Source organism: Myotis myotis, unplaced genomic scaffold (genome assembly GCF_014108235.1).
Source record: "Myotis myotis isolate mMyoMyo1 unplaced genomic scaffold, mMyoMyo1.p scaffold_m19_p_18, whole genome shotgun sequence".
NCBI lineage: Eukaryota > Metazoa > Chordata > Mammalia > Chiroptera > Vespertilionidae > Myotis > Myotis myotis.
In genome coordinates this window covers 41,398,100-41,402,618 of record NW_023416322.1, presented here as the reverse complement: position 1 = coordinate 41,402,618, position 4,519 = coordinate 41,398,100, and positions in this window count along the sequence as shown.

Genomic DNA, 4,519 nt, shown 5'->3' with positions numbered 1-4,519 from the left:
TGATCAGCTTTTCCCACTCGTTCTCAATCCCTTCCTACACCAACAACTGCTTGATGGGTTGGCTCATTGCAATGTGTTTCATCGGCTGTCCACGTAAGTTAGCGTATAACACAGGGTGGGGCAAACGTAGGCTACGGTTGTTTGCTTGGGAAATAATACAATAACTAATGAAAATAATACCAGAATAAACAGGGTATTTTGTGCTCGCAACTGTACACCTGCCTTTGCTACCCTGTGTACTAGCTACTCTGAACAGAAGGGATCATGACATGGCAGACGACTGGGAATAGAAATGCGCTCGAATATCAGAATCCCGTCTCACTCCAAGGCCGCCCCGCCCGTCAGACTTCTTAGGTACGAGCAGCAGGAACCCGGCGTCTGGCTGAGTTCTGCCGAAAAGGAATGCGTTCTGAAGGCTGTCTGACAACCTCCTGGCATCGCCAGAGAAGCTGGGCTCGGGGAAGAAGAAAGAAGGTTCGGCAGCCAGAGTCCCAGGCAGAAGCCGTGCGGCTGACACAGGCTGTGGAATGAATCGCTCCAGTATTTAGCGGAACCATCGGTCCGGCCTACAGTTTCGTGTCTGACGGTTTGGGCTGGGCTCCCTCGCGGGTCTGTCTTCAGTGCCGATGGAACTGGGCTGGCACCACAAGCGAGGCTGTGATGCTCGTCAACCTGGGGGCTCGCCCCGGCCCGTCCACACCGTCCACACCGTCCACACCGTCCACACCGCCGCTCAAGGCGGGTCCCAGAGCGCGAGGGACGTGCCATCACGGAGGACGGATATAACTGGTCACCCCCCCCCCCCCGACTCTCCCTGTGCTGTATCAGACCCCAAAATGCAATCTAAGATGCGACGTGTGCGAGGTGAACAACCGGCTTTAACTCGTTAGGATGGATTTATCCTCCTTGGATGGAGGTAACGCTGTTCGGGTTCATAATTATAAACGTGGTAAATTTTAACCGTAAAGATTCATTAAGCAATGCATGTGTCATGACTCTTGTGTCCATTTCTCTGTTCATGTGTTTCATAGTTTAAAGTACTTTGGCCTTTAAACTAGCTTTGGCACAAACATAGACATTTTCACGTAACATTAAGGAGCAAATTCCAAAAATAAATAATTCTAGTTTTTCATAGGGTGTCCTTACTCCTATATCAGATACATTTCTCTTGAATCCAACTCGACATCTTTTGGTGGATGGGACAGGGCCCCTCCCACTCAGCCACCCGGCCAGGGCTCAGCATACAGACTTTTGAAGACTCTGTTGCCATGATGGGTAACTGGTCAACAATGGGACACACTGTTATTGTCATTAAAGTCCAGCATTTTCCTCGCTAATCAAATACCCGTTGGTGTCCGTGTTCCAATGACATGGAGACCCAGCTTCCAGCTGCTTCCCCGTGAAATATTGGTTCATTTACTCTCATTGGCGGGCCATCTTAAATTACTTGGAGAGAACTTAGCACAGATTGAACAAATTAAAGATATTTGTGTAATGTGGCTCTTGCCATTTTATGACATTTCAAAGTTTAAAATTTTCTCTGAATAACATTTGCGAAGGCAAATGGATGTCTGAAATTTAAATGTGGTATTAAAAATATTACTCTACTGCAGTTTATGGCATATTAGGGAAGAGTTTTCACGTCTATCAAATCTTTTTTTAAAAAATATCTTTTATTGATTTCAGAGAGGAAGGGAGGAGAGAGAGAGAGAAACATCAGTGATGAGAGAGAATCATTGATCAGCTGCCTCCTGCATGCCCCACACTGGGGATCGAGCCCGCAACCCGGCTTGTGCCCTGACCAGGAATTGAACCTTGACCTCCTGGTTCATGGGTTAATGCTCAACCAGTGAGCCACACTGGCCGGGCCAGCCATACACTCTTTGTCACAGCTACTCAATTGCCCCTGTCCTGTCCAAGTAGCCCCAGACATTACAGGGAGAAACGGGTGTTCCGATGACACCAGTTAGAAGAGCAGCCTGGATTGGGCCTATGAGCTGTCATTCACCATCCCTGCTGTGCAGCCCAAGGACCGCAGCGGCTAACTGGTCCCCACACCCTGTGCCAGGAGAGAGACTGAAAAGCTGTGCTTCTCCCTTTGCTGCCCCCCCTCGGCCCCCCACAGGCCAAGGCAAGCTCCGCAGGGCTGCTCCAATTCTCCCGGTGACAGGCACCTGCCCAGGCGCAGCAGCACCCACGCTGGGACGACGGGGTCCGAGTTCTCGCCCTCCCGATCACATGCGCATCCATCCTTCCTGCAGGCATGGCACCGCCAGAACCAGGGCCTGAACGGCTTCTGCCTCAGTTACATATGCCTCCAGCGCTGGTCCTTCCTAACACCTCCTGCACCCCATTCTGATGAGTCGGGGTCACCAAGCCAGAAGTCCCTCTAGTGAGCCTGTGTGTCTCCTCCGCCAGGAGACCTCCTGTCCAGGCCGCCCTTGGTCACCCGGAGACTCCCTTCACTCTCACCCAGGAAAGCAGGGCTCTGAGTCCTGGCCCCTTCTTCCCAAGACCCTTGCTCGTGAGAAAACCGAGGCATCTCCCACAGCCCAGCAAGCGATGCTGCAAACTCTCCTGGGGGACTCATTCTTATACACGCCATGTGCCCAGTGCACCATCAGAGGAGAATTGTGAGAACTGGGTAATCATTATACCCAGCCATGTGCCCAGGGCACCATCAGAGGAGAATTGTGAGAACTGGGTAATCATTATACCCAGCCATGTGCCCAGTGCACCATCAGAGGAGAATTGTGAGAACTGGGTAATCATTATACCCAGCCATGTGCCCAGTGCACCATCAGAGGAGAATTGTGAGAACTGGGTAATCATTATACCCAGCCAAGTGCCCAGGGCGCCATCAGAGGAGAATTGTGAGAACTGGGTAATCATTATACCCAGCCATGTGCCCAGGGCGCCATCAGAGGAGAATCGCGAGAACTGGATAATTCTTACACACATGCCTTGTGCCCAGGGCACCATCAGAGAAAAATTACGAGAACTGTATAATCAAAATCGGGGCTCATTCTCATGTGTTGGACTCCCTTCTCACCTCTGGTGAAAGGTGCCCGTGTGCTCAGAGCTTTGGGAAAAAGTCAGAGAGTGAGACCTCACCCCAACAGACTCCGGGACCACAAAGCCCTGAGGTAATCCGTGCTGCTGACTCAGCCTCTGTTTCCCCAGGGCCAGCCTCACCCTGTGGGAGAGAGTAGAGATCATAACAGGTCTGTGCTCCCCAAATACTCACCAAGGCTCCGTGTATACAAAATACTGTGCTGAGGGTGAAGTGGTTAAAGAAAGACGAGTGACAGGTGGTGCCTACTCCCAAGAAGCAAAATATTGTTGGAGAAGAAACACTAAAGACAATCAAGGCGGAATGCGACCCAATCTACAAACTATGTCCAAAGACAGTCGGAAAGAGCCGCCTCGGGAAGAGGGTCCTCACGGATGGCGACGGGGGGAGATCTGACTCTGGGCGGGGAGCACACAGTGCAATGTGTAGGCCTGGTGACACAGGAACCCACACCTGACACCTGTATGACCATATGCACCAACGTCACCCCAATAAATTAATTAAAAATAGAATCACAGGCCTGGCTGCATGTGGCTTAGCGGTTGAGCTTCAGCCCAGAAACCAAGAAGTCACCGGTTCGATTCCTGATCAGGGCACATGCCCAGGTTGTGGGCTGGATCCTCAGTGGAGACATGCAGGAGGCAGCCGGTGCATGATTCTCATCATTGATGATTCTATCTCTCTCTCTCCCTCTTCCTCATCAGGAAGTTGCTTTTCATTGGAAACTTTGAGAATGAGAAAAGGAAGGGTCCGGGAAAGGCTTGCTTGCAGGAGAGCATGTTTGTGCAACGCCCCGCAGGCTGGGGTGTCTGGATGTGGGGTCCGCTCTGGGAGAACGGGGAGTGAGGTGGACAGGCTGGCGAAGGGTGGACCAGGGCAGCCCAATGCCACGCTAAAGACTGAACACAGTTTGTAGGCCACGGAGAGCACCAAGGGGCATTTCTGAGCAAACCGGTGGCCTGAGAGCCAAGCTAGGAAGGGGGGCGGTGAACAGGGGCGAAATGGCACCTGTCCTTCCTCCGACTTCTGCCTGGCCTGCCCTGGGGAGAACAGATGAGAATATAGTAAGCCAAACGCACAGCACAGCTCACTCCGAGTGTTCGGGGTGCAGTGCAAAACAAGGATTACCCCCTCCCCTCCCCCCGCCGGGATGCTCAGTGGTTGATCATCCACCCATGAGCCAGGAGGTCACCATTGGATTCCGGGTCAGGGCGCACGCCTGGGTTTCACCGGGTGGTTGCTGCGGGCGCCGGAGCCCGGCTGTGCGCTCCAGCATCCCGAGGTCAGCGCTCCCAGGGGACCCTCGCTCCCCTCGCTCCCCAGGCGCAGCCTGCAGAATCCAGGGGCGCGCCCCCATTTCGGATTCTGACGTCAGGTTCCCACAGCCCGCAGGGGCGGGGGAGCGGGAGGGAGGGAGGGAGGGAGGGAGGGTGGGAGGGAGGCGAG